This window comes from Rhinopithecus bieti, unplaced genomic scaffold (genome assembly GCF_001698545.2).
Source record: "Rhinopithecus bieti isolate Rb0 unplaced genomic scaffold, ASM169854v2 scaffold_15185, whole genome shotgun sequence".
NCBI classification, from domain to species: Eukaryota; Metazoa; Chordata; class Mammalia; order Primates; family Cercopithecidae; genus Rhinopithecus; species Rhinopithecus bieti.
Genome location: NW_016808100.1, coordinates 972639 through 996537, shown reverse-complemented (window position 1 = coordinate 996537; position 23899 = coordinate 972639). Strand labels below are relative to the sequence as shown.

The following is a 23899-nucleotide window of genomic DNA, read 5'->3' as shown; positions in this document are numbered from 1 at the left end:
TATATATATATATATATATATATAGACACACACACATGTGCACACGCACACACACACACACACACCACAATTTCTCTACCCACTTGTTGATTAATGGGCGTTTGGGCTGGTTCCATATTTTTGCAATTGCAAATTTTGCTGCTAAAACATGTGTGTGCAAGTATCTTTTTTGTGCAATGGCTTCTTTTCCTCTGGGTAGATACCCAGTAGTGGGATTGCTGGATAAAATGGTAGCTCTACTTTTAGTTCTTTAAGGAATCTCCACACTGTTTTCCATAGTGGTTGTACCAGTTTACATGCCCACCAGCAGTGTAGAAGTATTCCCATTTCACTGCATCCACACCAACATCTATTATTTTTTTATTTTTTGATTATGGCCATTTTCGCAGAAGTGAGGTTGTATTGCATTATGGTTTTGATTTGCATTTCCCTGATCATTAGTGATGTTGAGCATTTTTTTCATATGTTTGTTGGCCATTTGTATGTCTTTTTTTTGAGAATTGTCTATTCATGTCCTTAACCCACTTTCTGATGAGATTGTTTTTTTCTTGCTAATTTGTTTGAGTTCATTGTAGATTCTGGATATTAGTTATTTGTCAGATGTATAGATTTTGAAGACTGTATCCCACTCTGTGAGTTGTCTGTTTAGTCTGCTGACTGTTCTTTTTGCTGTGCAGAAGCTCTTCAGTTTAATTAAGTCCCACCTATTTATCTTCATTTTTGTTGCATTTGCTTTTGGGTTCTTGATCATGAAGTCTTTGCCTAAGCCAATGTCTAAAAGGTTTTCTGATGTTATCTTCTGAAGTTTTAAAGTTTCAGGTCTTAGATTTAAGTCCTTGATCCATCTTGAGTTGATTTTTGTATAAGGTGAGAGATGAGGATCCAGTTTTATTCTCCTACATGCTTGCCAATTTTATAAAAGTTTAATTTAATTTAATTTAATTCATAGAAGAATCCCCTGCTTCCTCACAGAGGAAATGCTGGCTTAAAAAAACAAAATTGTTATCTGAGCTATGAAGCTCAAATTAGAATGTTTCAAGATACTGGGTATCTTGCATCAGAACCGTGTTGGAGAAGGATTCTGGCCTACGATGAATCAAAGCATTGATGTGGTCACCAATTCTTCTCTAGTACCACCATGGATTTCAGAATTTACTAATTTTTGCCAGAGCTTCTGAATAATAATACTAATATACGTTCATTTTTGCACTTAGAAAATTTGCCTTTCACTTTTCCCCAGCCAATATGTTAGATTTATGGATTTTTCTATTATTCTATTCAACTAATATTAGACCTGAGGGAAAGAAGCCAAGAGATGCTCTTGGTCCCAAGATTTTTAGGAATGTCTGCATTTTCTAGGCTTGTGAGTGTAGTCTTGTGACTTCTTATAGGCCCATAAGAAGACAACAGAAGGGACCATTCACAAGGGTATAGGAAAAATGTCATGGGGGGCAGTTCTCAAGTCTTCCCTGATAATGTGACTCCCACTCCCTGGCTTACAAAATGGATTTCACAGAACTGAATAATGGAAGAGACTGTCTTGGGTCTGGTTCCCTGGCTAGTAGGCTATAAGACAGAGATATGCATGCAGGAAGTTGATCAGGGAGTGACCTAGGGATCAGCATCTGTAGAAGAATAAAGATAGTAAGATTGGGGCTGCTATATCCCTATTAACATGTCACTGAATGCAGACTGCAGCCTTCCTTTTCCAGGTGGTGTGTGATCTAGGGTAAGGTGCCCCTCTTCCATTAGCCTCCAAAACTTCCAGCAGTAGAGAATGCATGCCTTCATCGTGAAGGGGAAATCTGAGCCATATACCACAGGACCACAAAGACCATTTCTTGCACCATTCAGATTTACTCTCTTTACATAATAAGATCTAGGAACAGCTTCTCCAAGATTCCAGTTGGTCTGTTTGCTCACACCTGATACTCATTATCTCCCTTCTCTACCCATTCTAGATTCCCCTTATCCTTGGATGAGCACTTTTGCTGGTCTAGGTGACTTACCTGGTCAGTGACCCAGACCCTTGTCCCTGAGAGGTCCAATACCCTAAACAAATTAGAATGCTGTAGTTGTTCACTTACTATCAAAAACTGGGAAAGGAAGTACCAAGAAACATAAAACACCTGGACACCAAACATATTATTTTCTGCCTTCATATTGACATCAGCATGACCTCCACCTGATGATCTGGGTCAACATCCCTGCCAGAATGGTCTCCTTTGCTTTGCTGCTTGTCTCTCAGCTTGAGGAGCTCAAAGTGACTAAGTTGCAGCTTTAGAGTTGGATGGGCCTGGACCGCATGCTATGTCACCTAGTGGAAACATTCATCTCATTCTCAGAACGAGAATCTTTCCCCACAGACACCAGAGTCATGGGGCAGGAAGCACAAATTCCCCAGTAGGGCCACTGAGGACCATGGCAAGTAGGACCACCTCTGCTTCCAGCCTTTGGTTCTCAGATCCATGGGTTCCACTTACTAGAGACAGAGCAATACATAATGGCCATTAATTTGGGGTTTCTACTGTGACCTAGAGGATAATACCCCATCTTCTCAGGGAGTCATCACCAAGCTGGTGCCTCAATTGTGCTTTCAAAAAACCTTTGTATGACTTCCTGGTGGAAACTTCTGAAAGGTCCAGTTTTGATAGGACCAGTGAATCCCATGGTCACGGATCCATTCCCACACTTCTTTGCTATAAAGTGGAGCCTTGTTTAGAGGTAGTAGTATGTAGAGTCCACGTCAATGGATCAAGCACTCATAAGCCTCAGATCCTGATATTGGCTGAGACCTTGAGAGGAGGAACGACAAACTGCTACCCAGATATGTGTCATGTCCAGTCAGGACAAACCACTGATCCTTCTGGGGAGAAGAGGTCCAAGGTAATCAACTTGCCTATGGCGGATGATTGCTCTCCTCAAGGGATGGTGCCACACTGGGGGCTCAGTATTGGTCTTTGTTGCTGCAAGTTGACATTTGGCGGTGGCAGTAGCAAGATCAGCTTTGGTCAGTGAGAGCCCATGCATAGCCTCAGTCCTGTTGGGCCCATACATAGCCTCAGTCCCTGCCATGTGGTTCCTCCATTAGTGTGCCGGTACTTTGGCAGCTGATGGCAGACACTGGGTGATTTCAGCCATCAGGGATAACCCTTCTATGTATTTGGTTATTTAGTAGCCTGTTCATGGTGGATGCTCTCTCATGAGCATTCACATGATGCACAAAGACCTTCAAACTTCATATTTATTTATTTATAGCAACATGCCTCTTCCTTCAACCCTTTTGACTCTGATCTTCCCATTTTTCTCCCTCTAGATCCCTAACTCAGACATTTGCCACCATGCAAATGTCCATATATACACACACTCTTACTTCAGGTCACTTCTCTTTCCATTCAAACCTAGTGCAATGTTCAACATTCCACCAATTGGGAGAATTTCTGTATTACAAAGACACCTCTACATGGAGCTGTAGTGAAGTGGCAATCCATTTTTGACTCACAGTGACCTGATGAGTGAGTACATCCATGAACCAAGCTCAGCCTTTTCCTCCTCTGTCCCTGGTTATAAAAACCTTCCCATGGGGCCATGCATATAAACAGAGGGAGATGTGTCAGTGCAACAGTTTTAATAATGTGGGGGTCTGGGTCACACTTACGCAGTCTACTTGTACCTCTGTCTCTGATAATGCCTGAAAGTGCCACTTCAATTATACATTGGACTGCTCCTGGGTCTGCTCCACCTTATAGCTAGGTGGGTCTGACAATCCAGTTCACAATAACCAGTCCTGGTCGTAGGCTCACTTCGTATCCCACGTTCAGGAGCTTCATTCCTGCCAGAGGTCTGCAGCACACCAGAAGTATATATGTGTGTGTGTGTGTGTGTGTGTATATATATATATATATATGGATGGCGTATAATTCTTTGCTGCAGATGTCATGGTTTTTCTCTAAAACTCTAAGGGTCGATAAACTTGACACAAACTCCAAGTGAAATCCTGAGAGCCACTACCACTACCTCTAATACCGTAGAGTCTGCTGGGCCATATGGCCCAAGTGGCAGAGCTGCTTACACTATAGCCTGTACCAAGAGCCCTTTTCTGCTCTTGGCTCTACCCAGAGTTAGCAGCCTTTCATGTTACCTGATAGATGGGCAGTAGCATTTACCAGTGTTTAAGTATGGAATATGCTGCCTCCGGGCCCAAAGTGGCCAACCAGATTTGTGCTTTCTTCATTGTAAGAAGAGGAAGATGCAATATTTCTTTTTATAGTTGGATGAGATGTCCTAGCATATTTCAAACCTCTGGACCCCTAAAATTTTCACTAATATTGTAGGACCTGAAACTTTGAGGGGTTTATTTTCCACCCTTTTGAGTGCCTGTGCCTCCAATGGATTTGCCAGTTCTTGCTCACCTAGTATGATCAATATGATGTCATCAATATGGTGAACCAACATGATGTTCTGTTAATGTCAGAATGATCTATATCCCTTTGGACACTCAATTATAACAGAAGGTGGGAGAGTTAACATAGCCCTGGGGCATGACTGCAAATGAATGCTGTTTCTTGCCCCAACTGAGTGAAAACTTTCTGACCCTTCTTACTTACAGGAATGAAGAAGAGTACACTCATTCACCAAATATGTGGGACCATGCTACATATCAGAGACTAGGTTAATCTACTTTGGCAAATATACCACATCTGGCATAACAGCTACAATTGGGATTACTATCTGGTTGAGTTTCCACAGTATATTTTCTTTTTCCAAGATCTGTCTGGCTTTTTTAGGAGCCAGACCTATGAACCAGAACATTATGGGGGCCACCACACCTGCATCATTTAGATTTTAAAGGTAGTACTCATTTATGCCAATTACCTGGTTTGTGATATTGTTTGATTTACTATATTGGGGGACAGTTTCAGTGGCCTCCACTTGGCTTTTCCACAAGCATGGGAACCAGTATGGTGGCTCTATTATTTACCAAATATGTCAGTTGGCATTATATATTTGGGAAGTGGGGAAATGACCCCTGCGTGAAACTGTGGACCCAGTTAACCCAACATGATCTACAGTTGGGTTAAGACTGCATTTAATACGTGGTTCCTAGCTACTCTCACTTAATAGAAGGATTATAATGTTGCTTTAGTTCCTGGTGCAATGTCAACTCCAACCCTGTGTCTAACTCCAACGTTTGGACGTTCTCTTTTTTTAGCATGACTGTTAAATGGTCATAGGTCCCTTTTTAGAAGAGCTGTGTGAATCATTTCCATATATCCCTGACGTTGTGTTACAGAATACTTCTTCCTGGAACCCTGGCCTCTCCTTAAGTCAGTTATAGGTCTAAAAACTAGTCAGATGCAAATCTCCTCTGTGGGCTATACATTTTTGTTGTGTCAATTGCTCCCAACCTCCTGATCGTTCATTCTTCATTTATTTTGATTGTATAGGTTGAGCAACGTAGTTGTTGGCTGTCCATCGGTCTCATCAATAGGAATACTGGGTTCTATTAACAATCTTCATATCTCTCAGAGGGTCAAGGCCCCTTGACTACACTCTGACCTTGTCACTTACTACAATAATTGCATCTTCCTTGCTTCTGATGGCTGAGTACTGCCATCTCACCTCGGCTAACTGGCGATTCTGCCAGCATCAACCCTACTGCTATCAAGGAAATATGATAGGCTAATGACAGCATTTCTTACCATTACCCTGGACTATAGAGATCAGCCATCACTGGACTTCTGAACAATGTTCATGCCCCTCTCACCAGTGCATTCCTTTTCATTTTGTAAATAGAGTGCCTTCTGGTACCACCTGCAGAGCATAGTTGGCTGATGGATTTTGGGCTTTAAGTAATATATCAATTCGAGCTTGCCAACTTCCTTAAGCTTTTCAATCCTTTCATTCAGAATTATCCTAGAAGTTCTATCATTTTTATTTAACTTGGACCAAGATTTTGTCCATTCTTCCAAGAGCAGTGCATGCATGTGTTACAATCTTTTGTGTTCCCATACTGATAAGTTATCCCTTATTCAACTGTCCCTTTGACCCGGGACCCTCAGTATCCAGTTTCATTCATACTATTCTATCTCCTGCTGGGATACGTTTGCCAGGTCCTATGGCTCCTTCAAGATATATGCCTGTCCTCTCTTAGCAGGACAAAGGCTTCCTCTGCTGACTTTTTTCATTTGTAATTTAACCCTAGTAATTTGTCTGGTGACAAGGAGATGAGGTGAGGGTAGATCCTGAGGTGGGGGAGGCAGTGTATGTTTTCATGCAAAGTAGGGGCTTCTGCATAATCATCAAGCGAGGAGACTGCTATGGACTGAATTGTGTACCCGCCCCCTCAACAAATTCATGTGTTGAAGCCTTAACCCTGAATGTAACCATATTTGAAGATACAGCTCTTAGGCAGTAATTAAGGTTAAATGATGTCATTAGAGCAGGACCCTAATCTGATAATATTGGCGGCCTTATAAGAAAAGGAAGATAATCTCCTCTCTCTCTCTCTCTCTCTTTCTCTCTCTCTCTCTCTCTTTCTTTTTCTCCATCACATGAGGACACAGTGTGAAGGCAGCTGTCTGCAAGCCAGAAAGAGAGTCCTCCCCAGAACCTGACTTTGTTGGCACCCTGATCTCAGGCTGCAAGCCTCCAAAACTGTAAGAAAAGAAATTTCTGTTGTTTAAACCACCCAACCTATGATATTTTGTTATGGAAGTCCAAGCTGACTAAGACAGATTTTGGTACCAAGGAGGTGCTAGCCTTTAATGGGGAGGAGTGGATCCCTTCTTTCAGCTCAGGGTATTAAGAGGGATCTGTGGATTCAAGACTTTTGAATGCCTCAACCCTCAACCAGATGCTCCCACATCCCTCATCTTAGTGTCCCATTCCTTCCTAAACTTGACCCTTGTAGGGCAGATTTGCCAAGGTTGAGAATTCAACCACCACTAGTCCTTGATGCTCTATTAATTAAATATGGGGCTTGATGCTTAGCGTTTTATGTCATTAGGTCACAGAAGATGGAAGGCTCTTTTACATGCAGCCAAAGATGCCATATGACTTTCAACTTTGCCTTTACAAACTCCACCAGACATTCATTGTCTTTTCTTAATGCATGGACTGTCACAAAAACCATCTAATTCTAGACAGGGCATGGCGGTTCATGCCTGTAATCTCAACACTTTGGGATGCCAAGGCTGGAAGAGCGCCTGAGCACAGGAGTTCAAGACCAGCCTGGGCAATATGGTGAAACCCCATCTCTACTAAAAATACCCCAAATTAGCAGAGTGTGGTGGTGCATGCCTATAGTCCCAGCTACTCAGGAGGCTGAGGCACAAGAATCGCTTGAACCTGGGAGGCGGATGTTGTGGTGAGTCGATATTGGGCCACTGTCACTTCAGCCTGGGAGATGGAGTAAGACTCTGTCTACACAGATACACACACACACACACACACACACACACACACACACACACCCATCTAATTCCACAGTCCTTATAATCATGACTTCCCTTACACTTCTCAAAAGCCTGAGACAATGCCCCTCCCAGGATATTCTCTTCCACTACTATCCCACCTGGTTCAGCACTGGGGAGTTTTAATAACTGCACTGCTCCAGCATCATCCATGCTTCACTTACAGCCAGTGGCGGTGTTCTCACTGTCAGGTGCTTAACAGGGGATCCAGCTCCAAAACTCCATTTTGGAGTCTGCTTCTTTAAACTGCTCTTGACACCAATTGTCTTAGGCTCGGTTTCTAAGGAAACTGACTCTGAAATAGAGTTTCCTCAGAGGAAGCTGATTGAGGAGGATCTTCAGGACCACATCTGTTGGGGAGGGGAAGAAGTAGGATTGTTCAAAAGGATGGGTTGGGCTAGGATGCAGCCACAGTTAGCATCAATTAGCTTCAGTTAACCCCACAGGAGCTCTGGGGCTGGGAGCACCCTCTTTGTCCCACTTTGAGTCAAGGGGGTTGGGTCTTTATATCCCACATAATAATGGAGTCATTGTCTGGAAGTTGTTCCTGTGAAGAGGTCATAACCTTGGGTGAGACAGCTCTCTTCATCTGAGGACAACTTCTGGAGAGCATCTCAGCTGACATCTGTCAGCTGACGACAGTGCAGCAACTGGAGGATGAGCACCTTTATTCAATAGGAACCTGGGTGGTGCATCCCAGCATCCACTAGAGAGGGGATTATCAGAGGCTTCACTGGGATGAAGTCTTGTTTTCTTCTTTTTCACAAATTATGTCTTCTTCAAGGTATCCATGTGGAGGCTGAGCCAAAAACATTGATTGCCCTGGTTCCTGGGCAGTCCAGACAGGGAACATGAAATCAATAAAATCATCAAAAATTTTGTAAGCTAGAACAACGGTTATTTTATAAATGTGGCAATGACTTCTATCTGTTCAACAAAGCCCATTTCCTCCTGAGCACACATCTAGATTGCATCCCCCATCTCTTTCGTAGTTATGTAGTCATGACTGAATTCTGGCCAAGGAAATGTGTGTAAAGTGAATCTGTCTGTCCCAGTGGCCCATAAAAACCTTTCCATATGTAATTTTTTCTCTCTTCTCCTGTCTTCCAGCTGAATTTAGAGGATACAGCAGGCCACTCTAGGGCCACAAAGGATGCTAACGTTGTAAGATAGAAGGACTCCGTGTCCCTGGATCAGCACGTGAAGGTCAACAACCAAACACCTACAGTGCATTATATGAGCAAGAAATAAAATTCCACTGTGCTAGGCCATGGAGATTTTAAGGCTGTTTATTACAACTCATCTGTCTGGACAAAGACAGTAATTCATCCCAGATGCCAAAGCATTTTAGAAAAGAGTCATTGTACTAATAACAGAAAACCTAATCGTCAATAGAAAGAGTTAATCCAAAACACAGCACACTCTAAACATTTAGCTCCCATTGTCTGCATCTACAAGGTCCTTATTCAAGGTTCATATTCTCTGACCACATTAGGAAACAGTAGGGTACAGCCTGGACTTGCACTGTGAGTTCAGATCCTGGCTCTGCCACTCATTTGTTGTATGACCTTGGGAAAATCATTGAATTTCTGTAAGCCTGAGTTTTCTCATTTGCACAATGTGTATGGCAACATGGCCTACCTCACAGGGATCTTGTGAAGTTTCAATGAGGAAAGGTAGGCAAGATGCTGAACACTGTGGCTGACACATCAATGAACACAAAATGTCATTCTTTGCTGCTATTACTGGCCACCTTTGAGCCTCAGGAAATCCCAAGAGGTAGGAAGGTATCTTTATTCCTATTTTACAGGCTGGGAACTTGGAGCTGTAGACTTTTTCAAGGCCCTTATCAGCATCAGTAGCCCACTCTGGACTTTGGATCTTGCAACTCCTGATTTCCTGTTATTCCATACACGATGGCCACTTTCCCTCTGTGTCTCAGTCATGACACTCACAACCACCTCAGACATGGTTTCACTGTTCCCTGTTAAGATGCCTTTTCTGATGAAGGCTGCTGTGGCACAGCTGATGCCTAAGCTGACAAATCTCACTGCTAAGGTGCCATGTCATTGCCAGGCATGCAGGAAAGTCTGCTCATTCCTGCCTGCAGGCACTCTCTGGCCTCTGCTCTCCATCATCCTTCCTCCTTCCAACAGCAAGGTCTGCATGGGGGGCCAGGGCATCTCATTAGAATCTCCCGCAAGCACAGGTGCTAGACTTACATGGGAGGACTCTCCCTAGGGAGACACACTCAAGTATTTAGTGGTTACTGTACCATAGCATTTTCTCCAAGGGCAACACTTAAGAGGTAGGGTGGTGTATCAGAAGAGGAAAGGATTTATATTTTATATTAGTTAGGATTCATTCAGGTACAAATAAATGACATCAACCCAAGACAGCATAAGCTATTTCTATCTATTGCTCTATCTACCTATCTATCCATCTGTCCATCTCTATCATCTATCGATCTATATACTATCTATCTTTCTATCATCTATATATTTATCCATCTAGCCATCTCTACCTGTGATCTATCTATCGATCTATATATTATTTATCTATTTAGCCATCTATCCATCTCTATCTTTCTTCCTATCTATCACCTATTTATCCATCTATCCATCTCTACCTATCTATCATCCATCAACCTATCTATTATCTATCTTTCTATCATCTATCTGTCTATCCATCTCTATCTACCTGTCTATATATCTATCATCTCTCCATCTACCTACCTATCATCTATCTACTTATCATCTGTCTATCTGTCTGTCTATCTAGTTGTCATCTATCTACCTATCTACTATCTATCACCTATCTACCTATCTATTTATCTATCTATCTATCTATCTATCTATCTATCTATCAATTCCTCCCTCTTTCTAGTAGTATGACTGGTTTCAAGCTCTGCTGGATCCAGAAGCTTAAATAATTGTATCAAGACCTGACCTCACACTGTGTCTCAGTTCCAGTTTTCTTTGTCTTATGTCCATTCTCAAATATAATTTTTTTGGTGGCTTCCAAACAATCCCTTTAGAATGGGAGATTTTCTGTTTTCAACAATTTCAACAAAAGTCCCAGAACCAAATCTTGCCAACTCCACTTGGACTGTGTGCCTCTTCCTGAGCCTATCACCGTCATGGTGCTCTGGCTGGCTAGGCCTGGGACTCCTACTTCACCTGCTTCCCTCTGGAGCTGGGGGGAGTCAACTGCATTTGAAATACATGGACTGAAGATAGAAGAAGTGTGATTCTATAAGGAAAGTTAGGAGGTGATGTTGCTACCAAAGGGAAAAAGGAAACAGGTCAGGCAGAACGAAATAGATGCTAGTACATCTAGGATTTTAGCAGCGTGGAGTCTGGTACCTGGCCCTAGCTTTCATCATTTCTAGGGACTCAAGCAAGTCATCTTTTTCTTTGCTGCTGTTTCTTTGTTGTGGAGATTTGTCTCTTGAATCCTAATTTTCTGTACTTTTACTTAGATACTTCCCAGGGTACTCACTCTAGTATCCATTGCAGTGTTCAGAACTGACTTGTGTTTGCATTGAGGCGCAATGAATGTTTATATTTTTATTGTATGGTAGAAAAATCGTCTAATCAGTTTTTCAAATTACTTCACATCAAGTAACACATCAGTGACATGTTACATTTCTCCTTGATCTCAGGAGATGCCTCCTTCTTAAATATCAGCCACTGGTGTTGGTTTTAAATTTCTTCTGTGTAGCTGTCCCCATAAGGTCTCAGTTGGGTTCCAATTTTTGAACTGGTAATATTGTTTTAGAAAGCAGGATCTTTCTGACAGTAAACATTTTGTGTACTTCTAAAATTCAGATAAACTGCTTAGATAACAGAAGGGTTACTAAAAGGTACAAATTCTCACTGTTAATATTATATAATAATAATTATTATTTATCATTTATTGAACACTCCTAGGTGCCAAGAACCATACAAAATATTTTACATACACAATCTCACTTTATCCTCTCAAAAAGGTCCCAAGCCCTCTCTCCAGTCTTAGTATTAGAGGTTCTTGTGTTTTCTCCTTTCCCTTTTCACCATCTACATCATTTTATTCTTTGTAACCAGTGTTTTCTAATATATAACTCACCTTCTTCTCTGGTTTCTCTGTTTGTTTTTGCTTCCAGATTTATTCATTGCTTCTGTTAGGGTCACAAGTGGCCAGGTGATACCTAGGTAACATATACTCCTTTTGAATGCAGGAGGCAGGGAAGAGGCATCAAACCCACAGCTCCTTAGGCCAGAAGTGGCTTCCCTCAAACCAAAACCCATGCTCACTTGCAGAGGCAGGGCAGAAAATCCAACACACAGACCCTGTCAATGTTGCTGAATGAGGGTGGCAGTGCTGTGTAAGTCAGGGGAGACCGTGGTAACCTCTGGGAGTAACCTTTTCCATGCCATGTGTCCACAGAGCAGCGCAAGGCCAGCCCTGGAGCTAAAGAGATTCACACTGATGAGAGAACAGACATTCCAAGGAATGCCAGAGGGGCCTCATGGGCTCAAAACTAACAAATGAAGAAAGTCAGTTTGAGACAAATAATTAGGTAGGTGTCCTCAGTGCCCCGCATTAATATGTTTGTATTTGTACACCAGCAAGCCCTTAATAAATACGTTCTCTCCTGTCCCATAAAAATAGTCTGTAAATAAATAACAGGACATCCCACTTTTGCTGACAAATCATTTTTCCTTTCTATCTGGGTGCCAGTTGCACTTTATAAATGACTTTAATTTACAGTGCATTATGTTTCCTTGTATTTCTTGCCTCTAAATCCCCATGCAATATTTTGTATCCATTCCCATGATAGTTTAACTGTCTTTAACCTTTTCAGTGAGGGGTGTGTGTATGAGTATAAATATATGTGTTTGTGTGTAAGTATCTGTGTGTGTCTGTGTGTGTATGTTTGATAACACCATATATTTCATTCCATCATTTCTAAATGGATCAATTCAACATTGTCATTTTTGCCATATGTTTTATAATCATTGTCTTTCCATTAACATCAATTGTATTTGCTGGTCCCTGGATGGCTGCAGCCAGAGCAAGCTGATCACCTTTGGTGTGAATGTCAACGCAGACACTGAGTTGGGTTGGGGGAGTTCATTGTGGAAGTCAAAGCAGATGTCACTGACCAGACTTCTCATCCATTTCAAGTGAAATTCTCTAAAAACTTTCCCCCAGAAAACACCAAGGTGCAGCATTCAACAAAAGGCAAACTAATACGAACTACTATTTATTAGGCACCTACTGTGTACAAAGTCTTCTACTTGTACAGTTTCACTAATCTTCATAAAGATGCCCTAGGAGGTAGGTATTATCATCACCATCTCCACTTGAGAGCTTGAAACTGAAGCTCAGAGGAAATGAAGTTAGTACAAAGCTCAGCTGCGTTTGAATCTGTCACCAAAGCCTGCCTCATCATCTCTGACCAATATAGCCAGAATCTGACTCTAGAGGGTACAGGGATGAGGACTTTGCATACAGAGTCAGATTATTTTGCCGGTGTTGTGTGCTCTTCCCTTGTAGCTTGGTCCTAGGCTGCCCATGAGTTTGCCAAAGGTGTACTGCAGCCCGCTCTGAGGCAAGTCAGGGCAGGGCACTGAGGTTGTGCGGTTGAATGCATCTGACCCTGGTGCCTGAGATTCTCACAATCTAGTGGACCCCTAGACAAGCCAACAGATACCCCTACCCCACGGCAAAGTAGAGACCCATCCATCCATCCATTCACTCATTCATACAGCAAATACTTATTAAACTCTGTGCCAGGCACTGTTGTAAGCACTGGGGTTACAAGACAGACAATAGCTCTGAGCTCACACTAAACAAACTAGCAATATAACAGACTATAATCAAGAGGGTTCTGCCTTAGTTTTCTATTGCTGCCACAGCACACTACCATGAATCTAACAGCTTAAAATAACAACCATGTATTATCTCACAGTACTGTAGGTCAGAAGTCCAGGTAGGTGCACGTGAGCTCTCTGCTGCAAGTCTCACTAGGCCAGCATCAAAGGGTCAACCAACTGGGCTCCTCTCAGGAGATTCTGGAAAGAATCTTCCAGGCTCATTCTGATTGCTGGCAGAACACAGTTCCCTGTGGTTGCAGGACGGAGGTCCCTGCTTCCTTGCTGGCCATCATCCTGGGGCTACTCTCTCAGCCTCTGGAGGCTGCCCGCCTTCCTTCTCATCTCATGGACCCTACACCTCTTCTCATCAGCTACTGCGCATGCTGGAATCTTGCTGGTTTCCTTTTCTGCCCTTACTCTCTGCATTTAAGGGCTCATATGCTTGTATTGCATCTACTTGGATAATCCAAAATTATTAATACCTCCCTATCTTAAGGTCAACTGACAAGTAACCTTTATTACATCTGCTGAGTCTCTTTTCCCCATAAAATTACACCTTCATAGGTATACCAAGGGCAAAGAGGCCCAAAAACACAGAAAAAAATAATGTGATCATCATTCAACGAATACTTATTGAGCACCTATTATACACCAGGCACTGTTCTAAGTGCTGGTTATACAACAATGAACAAAACAGACAGAAATGCCTAGCGTCCTGGAGCTTACCTTTTAGTGAGAAAAAGACACCAAAAAACAAGATAAATAGGTAGAAATATATGCTGTGTCTGGCATTGATACATGCTGTGGAAAAAGATATATTGAGACAAGTCTAGGGAGGCATTGGGAATGTGGTTATACTTTGAAATAGAGTGGTCAGGGAAAGACTCACTGAGAAATTGAAGGAAAAGAGAGAGCACACCATGCATGTAACTGGGAAAGAACTTTCTAGAAAGAAAGAAGAGTAGGTGCAAAAGTGCTGAGGTGGGGGCATTCCCCACAGGTTCAAGGAGCAGCAAAGAAAGTAGTAAAGTCTAAAGCAGGAAGGAGAAGGCCCCTCAGAGAGAGCAACTGCCAGGTCATGTGAGGCTGGGGCATGGCGTGATGGTAACAGGAGGTGCAGGGTGGAGAGTGAGGTGCTGATTTAATTTTTGTGGTCAGAGAAGGTGTGTGTATTGGTTAGCTATTTTTGTACAACACATTAGCAATTCAAAACCACAAATGTTTGTTTTCTCAGTTTTTAAGGGTCAGGAATCTGGAAGTGGCTTACCTGGAGTGGGTCAGGCTAAGGGTCTCTCACAAGGCTGCAATCAAGTTGTCAGCTGGGAGTTCAGTCATCTGAGGCTTGACTGAAGCTGGTGGATTTCCCCCCACATGTAGCTGTTGGCCTGCAGCTTCTGCTCCTTGCCAAGCACGTCTCTGCACAGGACAGCTGGAATCGCTTCCCCCAGTGCAAATGATCTGCAGGAGAGGAAGATGCCACACTGCCTTTTATAAGTCTCTGAAACACACACACACGCGCACACACACATATACACACACACACACCTTATTTTGTTGTTTAGACTCAAGTCACTGAGTCCAGCCCTCACTCAACAGGAAGTTACTGCACAAGATTGTGAATACAAGAGGTGGGTGTCACTGGGGCCACCTCGGAGGCTGGCTGCCACAGAAGGCTTCTCAAAAGATGGGATATTTGATCTGAGAGCTCAATGATGAGAACAGTCCAGTCAGCTCTTCCAGGGCAGCTGGCTCTTTCCGACAATGAGCCTGAAAGAAGCACCTTGGACAGAGGGAAGGAGATATTTGCACAGACTGTAGTTCTCTTCGTCCTCACCAAGTCCAGACTCATCATGCCTCCTCCACCTCTTCAAATGCTTCCCTTCTTCCTCCTTCACTTTCCTTTCCCATCAGGCCACTGGAGTTTATAGTTGACACCACATGCCCCAGGGTGTTCCTGACCCCTGCTCTTTGCTTAAGCTATTCTCCTACCCAGCATGCCACCACCTCTTCCCTACTTTCCTAAACATGGACTATACTCAGAGCCAACCCAAGCCACCACCTCCTCTTAGTAGCCTCGCCTGATGTTGCAGCCCACAATGATGGTTTTTCTGAATCAAGGACGCCTCATAGCAGGAAATCTGGTCCCATTTCTATCTGTGTCTCATGTCTCCAACTCCACTGTAAGCTCCTGGGGGCAAGGACTGTGTTGTACTTACTTCCGATGTTCCTAAAGACCCCTGCCACAGTTGGAGTCCTGGTGGTCAAGAAATGGTTCACCCAGGTGGGGTTATTTGAGGAGTATTGATAAAGGGACTTGTTTACAGAGTTTAGAGAAACTAATAAAGGATAGTATGGTGTCCAGGACTCGCTAAAGCAGGGAGCCGATACCCCCACCTGCACTCCACCATCTGAGGCCTGGAGGAGCAAAGGGAGCTGACAGTTTCCCTAACTGAAGAGAAGAATGTAAAGGAAGAGCCACCTGATGGGAGATGTGGCCTGCAGGGCCAAGCCACAGTGACCTGGCAGGAGAGAACAAGGAATAAAACCCTCGCCTCTTGCTCCTCCCATCTTCCTATCTTCATTGGCAGCTTTCATTGGCCAAATGCAAGCAGAAGCCAGAAGGCAGGGGAGTCAGATCAGTTCACATAGGTCAGCCCCTGAGCTGCAGCAGAGTGGAGAAGAGTAGCGAAGGAATCTGGACAAGCCAATAGACTCCACAGTGTAAGACTCAGAGCTGGAAGCCTGCTTGGTTCTCTAGTGCCTCCTCCCAGCCTGGTACCCAAATCCCTGCTGACAGGACATCTGCCCCATCTGCAGTCCTTCTCCCATACAGTTAACGTGGCTCCATAGCTGTCTAAAAAGTGCATCTCTGAACCATTGACTTTGTGATGTAAATATCCCAAGAAAGCAAATCGTATTTGTGCTGGGGTTGACCCTTTTCGTGTTCATGGTAAGCTGACAATGAAAGTAGCATCCTTAGTCCCTGATGAGAGCAGGTGCCTCCATGATTAAGGAGCATGTTGGAAAGGGTGGGAACATTGGGCTCCGTGATAATTGGCACATTCTTCCATCTGGTCCCTTTACAATGCTTGGAATTTATAAAGCCACTGCTGGAGTTTATGCAAAATCTCTTGCTTTTAATTAAGTGGCCTAGTTTCAGTAAATAGTGTGACAGGGACGAATCTATCAGTAGGGACTGATGTTATGAGCAAAAGAGCTGCCAGGCCCAGTGGAAATGCAGTCTCCATATGGAGAGACATGGAGGGAGCTGCCCTGACAGGACGCTGCCATTTCAGTGATCACAGACCAAACAGAAGCCTCCAGATGCAACTCTGGAGTGAAATGAAGCCAAGACTGTCTGCTTCCAAGGAGAATAGCTGCAGACCCCAGACTGCCCTGTGGACACCGCAAGCCCAGAATTAACACAGCTGAAAGGGGCTTATGGACCATCTTTCCAGCTGCTGGCCCAGGGCCAAAGATGGGGCTGGATCCATGGTGCAGTTTTCACCACAGTCCAAAAAGAAGTGAGAAAAATGACAACAAAGTCAGCTCTTTAAACCTAATGTAAAATTTGTCCAGGCAAAGTGGCTCATGCCTGTAATTCCAGCACTTTGGGAAGCCGAGGTGGGTGGATCACTTGAGGTCAGGAGTTCAAGACCAGCCTGACCAACATGGTGAAACCCCGTCTTTTCTAAAGAAATTAGCTGGGCATGGTGGTACACACCTGTAATCTCAGCTATTTGGGAGGCTGACGCAGGAGAATTGCTTGAACCCAGGAGATGGAGGTTGCAGTGAGCCGAGACAGTACCACTGCACTCTAGTCTGAGCAACAAGAGCAAAACTCTGTCTCGAAAAAAAAAAAAAAAAAAAAACAAAAAAAAAACCACAACAAATGTAATTCCATTTAACGAGCTTTATAAAATTTTGTATTCTTATACATTGTATTATTCCTTCTTTCTTTGCCTGATGTGAAACTGTCTTTTGTTTAACAAGAGATTTTAAAAGTAGACAGTCAGGGTTTTTAAAAATGTAGTTTCCTAACTTGAGCTCCATCCCCCGCACCACACACATGCACATTAAGAAATATGAGTGGTCCATGAAATCCCAAGCACTGGCCACTCATGGTCTAACAATGTGTCAAGATGCCCATGTTCAGATGGGGAAGATGAGATTCTGAGACTTAAAACAGGTCCAGGAAGGCAGGTGGAAAACTGTCATCCCACAGTGTTGCTGCTTTTCCCCAGGCCCCACAATGTTGTGGTGACTTAACAGTGGGGAGAGGAGGCAGGGAGCCTGGGAACTCCCCCAGACCTCTGCTGGGGCATGCCTCCTCCAAGTGAGTCACCCCTGCCTGGCACTCCAGGAGCAGCATAACAGAAATGCCTTCACCCACATTAGAATCAGGCTGTGGCCCCTCCCGCTCTCTTCTTCCTTGACTTTCACAGGATTCAGATGGCATCCACATCTTCAGCTCACATTTTTAAGGTTCATGCTTTACTGCCCAAGAAGATGGATCAGAGATTTGAAGTTAAGGAGGCCTGGCCTGGCCACTTAACCAGCAGAAACTTGTCTTCGGTGAGTTTCCTAACCTCTCTGATTCCCCAATGCCTGATCATTTATTTGCTCTCTACTCCACTAAAACTCCAGGTGGGCAGGGACTGTGCCAATCTTGTTTACAGATCTGTCTGTAGCACCTAACACAGGGCCAGGCTTATAGCTAGCACCTAGAAAATACACTTTAAAAAAACCTCATTCTATAGAGGTTTCAAGACTGTAAGCCCGCATCTGTGGAATGGATGTGATAATGATACCTTTCTCTTACGTTTCTAGGAAAGCTTTGCAATATTATGATAACTATGGCCACAGATACCTTACAAACTGTCAGTTCCCTACCACCCAGACACCAAGGACTGTAGCAAGGAGTGCCAGCATGACCAGGGAACAAGATTTCCCATGATCCAGTCCTGGGAGACATCAGCTGTGTAGCAGAATTCATGGAAATCTGGCAAGGTCCAGAGCAGCTCCCCAAGAAAACAAATCAAAGGGAAGGCTTTGGGCACACCCTGCTCTCCACCAGACCCAGGCTGCCTGATTCAGGTGTCTTTCCTACTGGGAGACGCTGTCACAAAGTTGGTATTTGTGTCACACAGGGAGATTGTAAAATGCTGTATTTGGAAACATGAATGTGTAATGTCTCCCTGGAAATCTACACCTTCTCAGTGAAAGATACAAGTGCAGTCCAAGACAGACATGTTTAATTAGTGGGCAAACTTGACATTTCCAGTGTTTGGACTAGACAGAGGGAAAGCCAAGAGCAAACCGAGGTCTTTTCTTCATCCCCTCCCCCCAGCTTGCTGGCAGAGAATAATTTATTGGGTTTAAAGAAAAATGAATGTCTTTACAATAACAGGAGAGAAAAGGCCAGGAGATCCAAGGGTGGTTATTAAATAATTGTCACCACTAAACACACGTCTCCCTCATCTTCTCCACTCCTGCCCTTCTTAGGCCCCTGCTTGATCAACATGAATATACTCATGCTGGTGTTTCTGTCCACCCAGTCTCTTGGGTGCTGGGTCTCAGAGGTGTTCTTGTGTCACCTACATCTGAGATCTGCAATTCTAATTTTTTGATATCTAAGATATCTGAGTCCTCCTTATCTTTCTCAGGCTCATGGTTGCTTGCAGTAACTTTCTTTCTTCTTTCTTTCTTTCTTTCTTTCTTTCTTTCTTTCTTTCTTTCTTTCTTTCTTTCTTTCCTTTCTTTCTTTCTTTCTTTCTTTCTTTCTTTCTTTCTTTCTTTCTTTCTTTCTTTCTTTCTTTCTTTCTTTCGACTGTGTTTCACTCTGTGGCTCAGGCTGGAGTGCAGTGGCGTGACCTCGCCATAACCTCAAACTCCCAGGCTCAAGTAATCCTCCTGTCTCAGCCTCCTGAATAGCTGGGACTGCAGGTGTGTGCCAACATGGACAGCTAATTTTAAAAATTTCTGTAGAGAAAGGGGTCTCATTATGTTTCCCAGGCTGGTCTCAAACTTCTGGGCTCAAGCAATCATCTCACCTCAGCCTCCCAAATATGTACAATCATTATGTATTGATTAAAAAATAAACCACTCTGATATGTCAAACAGAGGGAATGTAATTGGTTACATAAGTAATGGAAAAACAGAAAAATCAAGCAAACGATGATAGTTAGCCAAAGATTGGTGATGACAAGAGGCTGCTACCACTACAAGACTGGTGGGCAAGCAGGAAGTGGGGTTACCAGAGCCCTGGTTTCAGGTCATCCAGCAGAAGTTGGAAATGTGGTAGGTCATTCAGTAAGGGCTAGAGCCTCAGAGGAGACGTGACCTCTAGCAGAGATGTTGCTGGAGGCCATGGAGGGAGATGCCCTGCTTCTCTCCTCTTTTCACCATCTGATTCATCCCAAGAGCTGCCTGTGGCTGAACCTAGATGGGGGTGAGCTGGCGTGGGAACCTGAGGCTCCTGGCTCCATGATATAGAGCAGGGCAGGGCAGGAGTTGGGAACTGCACAGCTCACATGCAATACCTCATGTTTCTAAAACTAGAACACTTCATGAAAGTAACAGCGTGTTTCATTAACTCATCTCCAGCATGAAACCTTACATAACACCTTTAAGGAAATGCAAACCCTTCAGTGTAGCTTATTTCCCTCATTCACCCTCCATTCCTAGCAGTTCTTCACTTTGCTCTAGCTGCCTTGAGCCTGACGCCAAGGAGAATCACCGTGACCTTTCCCTGGGCTGAGGCTCGTGACTCATTTCCCACCAAGCTCAGCTCTTGGTTTATGGAGTCACTTCATTTGCCCTAAGGAGACTTCAGTGGGTTCTTCTCTACTAACGCTCACAACCCAAAAGGCTTACACTTGCCCCATTGGTCTCTTCCAGGACACCACGTTTTCTCGCCATGGCAAGGCTAAGGGAAGTGCTCCACCAGGGGACAGCAGAAAGTAAGATGAAGGCTGAGGGCTCAAATCTCAGGGTTTGAACTTCAAATGCACACCCTGCTCTCTTGGCTACTGACCTTGGGCATTGACTTGATCTCTCCAGAGTTACAGCTTGCAATGGGAGCATCTACCTCGTAGGGTTACTGTGAGGATTAAGTAAAATGATACATGTAAAACAGCTGGCCCAATTCCAACTACGTAATGCATTTAGTAGCTGTGAGCTATCATCATTTTTCCTTTACAATCAGAACAGCCAAACCATCATGAAAGCCCATGGGTTGTGTGGATGTAGCGCCAGCTCCACATTCTCCAACAACTTTGTTTTTAATCAAGCAAACATTCTTTTCATAATTACTTTGTATGTCACTAAGTCCAGCTAATTTCCAATGCTTCAGAATCAGTCTTGGAATGTTACAGCTGATAGAGAGCTTAAAGATTGTCTGGTTTAGTTCTCTCTCACTACATAAAGAGGGCCAAAAACACAGGGTAAATTCTTCTTCTGTACATACGTATATATATATATAGAGAGAGATCCATACATATAGTCATGCCTCACATGGCATTTCAGTCAATGACGGACTGCATATATAACGGTGGTCCTGTAAGATTATAATATCACATTTTTATTGTTCTTTTCTATGTTTAAATGTGTTTAAGGACACAATGTGTTGCAATTGCCTACGGTATTCATCATAGCAACATGCTGTCCAGGTTTATAGCTTGGGAGCAATAGACTATAACACGTAGCCTAGGTATGTAGTCAGCTATTCCGTCTAGGTTTGTATAAGTACACTCCATGAGGTTCACACAAATGATGAAATTACTTAATGGTGGATTACTCAGAACATATTTCCTTTATTAAGCAACACATGACTGTATATATCACAGCAAAAAGAAACAAGAAGAAAACATATAAACATTTATGAACTTACCACTTAGAGATAAATAAGTTATCATTTTCTACATAACCATTTAGTGTTTCTTATAAATATTTTAAATAAAGATGAAATTATAGCATACATACTCTTTTAAAAGGTAACTTTTTATCCAAATAACACCATTTCTTTATCATCTTTCCATGACATTACATATCATTTTAAGAGCTTCACTTCTTTATTTTATTTAATAAATTCCACTTTTTTAAAAATTGGAAATATTTAGGATGGTTCCAATTTTCCACCATTATAAACAATGGCTTCAAAATGCTTCTGAATGGGAACAAATACCACCTTTTCCTCTGAGCACTTTAAGTCCTTTGGGCTACAATAAGATGTTGAGTTTTCAAGCAAACTGTCTGGTTTCTTCAAGCTGCCTCCTCCAGCAAGGAGATTTCTCACCTGTTTTTACATGAACCTATTCTTGCAGCATGTCCATGAGGTCAGCCCTTGCAGAGCTACAATGAGTGAGTCTGAGGAGCAGGTCTCAGCATGGCTGGCTTCCTTGGCCTTTTGCCAGATGAAATCTATCCACATGTTTTCTTCAGGTGTGGGCCCATGTTACAGGTACAGGGGCATTATGTGAAGCTCCACAAATGCTTTCTTAAAGATGATGCATGATATCACAAGCTGGCTCTGTGATGTGTTTTCCCATCATCTGCCTTTTCAGGACCTGCAGGGCAGGCTTTGTGTTATATAGGAAGCTTCTGAACTGAGAGCAGCCCCTGGGAGCATCAGTCAGACTCCCCAGACTAGAAAGAACTTAGAAGCAGTGGCCAATGTTCTTGGGATGTGGCCAGTGATGTTGCAGTCTCTAATTCCAGACCTTTTGTGTAGTCATAAGAGGCTGGTGTCCTGGAGATAATTATGGGGCACTGGGAACAATCCCTTGCCCCAAAACTTATTCTCCAACAACCTGTGACAGTGCCTCAAGCTCTACCCTAACAAGATATCAAGGTGATAGATATGAAGGCTTTCATAAATTCCTCTGATAAAATCCACAAATCTCAGGAGAAGCAACGTACTAATCCATGACCAGCACCTGGCCCTCCCCTAGGATTCCCTTGTGAGAGGGAGTCAGTATTCGTTTGCTTGGACTGCCATTACAAAGCATTGGACTGGATGAAGAACAACAGAAATTTATTTCCCACAGTTCTTCGGGCTGGAAGTTTGAGATCAAGGTGTTGATAGGGTTGGCTCCTTCCTTCTGAAGGCTGTGAGAGAAGGATCTGTGCCAGGCCTCTCTCCTTGGATTATATATAGATGCTACCATCTTCTCTCTGCATCTTCACACGGCCTTCCCTCTGTAGGGGTCTGTGTCTAAGTCTCCTCTTCTTATAAGGACATCAGTCATAATGGATTAGGGCCTGCCTTTGTGACTTTATTTAAACTTAATTGCCTCCTTTAAGATCCTATCTCCAACTACAGTCACAATCTGCAATACTGGAGGTAGGATTTCAACACATGAATTTGAGTGTGTGACACAATTCAGCCTGAAATGGAGTCCAAGTACAAGAATTAACATGGAAAGATCTCCAAAGAATTGTAGACAGAAAAAAAAAGCAAGTTGATGAATGATATTCTCTACACTATCATTTATGAAACAGTTTGAAAACATATAAGTTTATATCCTACATTTTTCTATTAATTCATAAATGATAGATACTTGGACAGGAAGGATAAACACGACTTTCACAATAGTTCCTTCTGAGGAAGAAAAGAAAGATGGAATTGTGAAGATTTCAAAGGGTAAACTTTGCTGTGTCTATCATGCATTTTTTAAGCTGGGGCATGTATAGCAAGCCATCAGTACTTGTTCCATCTGGAGGCGATTGCATATGTGTTACGTAGAATACTCTGTATTCTTCTCTGTTTCTGACATTTTCCATGATTTGGACAATGGAGAAAAGAGGCCAGGGATCATCAAGGAAACCCTGGGTCTCCCTGGCTTTTCTGATACTCTGGGGAGTGATGGAATTGAATCATTTGACCTCTTAGGGTCGGTGGGAGGGCCTCGAGAGACGAGAATGTGCATGCTTCAGGAAAAAGGGTCTCAGCACTAACGGCTCTGCCCAGGCTCCTCAGGACATGACCCTGGAAGCCTCTGAGATAGAAGCATAAAAACCACAGGATGGAGCCTGCCCCTATCCCAGTAGGAGGAGTGAGGGTTCTCCATAGCCTATTCAGTTTCCTTGTACAGCAACCTCCTCATTGTTCCCCAGAGCTCCCACCTCTGCCATCTTCTTCTCCAACGGCACCAAGTGCCTATGAAGTGTTTACCAGCTTCCATGGGAAGAAGGAGCCCCATGGTGACCTCATAAGACAGCAGTGGAGCAGCTTGTGTCCAGGTCTGTTTCATGCCAAGCACAGAAACCAGCCAGGAAGGGTGATCTACCAACTTTGTGCAAGCAGAAAACTCACCAGGAGGTGTGCCAGCCACTTAGAGGGCACCTGAAGCTCTTTTAGATTTTAAAATTTTATTTTATTTATTTTAATTTTGAGGATGGAGAACATGTCTTTTCGTCTTTACACTTATTCTCTCCCAAACATCTAGTCAGGGTCCACCTATTACATGTCTTAAACAATATTTTTGGTAAGCAGTTCTGTGGAAAGTATACAAAAACAGCAAAGTGAGAATAGAAAACCAAAGTATGAATGAAGAAGCACAA

At 43.3% G+C, this 23899-nt stretch overlaps 1 long non-coding RNA gene across 2 annotated transcripts in view; it reads right to left on the bottom strand.

The window, feature by feature from the left end:
- Window positions 1-21987, bottom strand: part of LOC108537818 (uncharacterized) — a 23115-nt gene extending 1128 nt beyond the window's left edge. The window contains exons 1-5 of one of the 2 annotated variants that reach the window (XR_001887928.1): window positions 21633-21987; window positions 20373-20438; window positions 14604-14794; window positions 11583-11664; window positions 7653-7825 (exon numbers count right to left, since the gene is read on the bottom strand). This is a non-coding gene — a long non-coding RNA (uncharacterized LOC108537818). Of the gene's footprint in view, window positions 1-7652; window positions 7826-11582; window positions 11665-14603; window positions 14795-20372; window positions 20439-21632 lie in introns of those variants that run through there. The other variant, XR_001887927.1, reaches the window with a different exon arrangement.
- Window positions 21988-23899: the final 1912 nt, after the last annotated feature.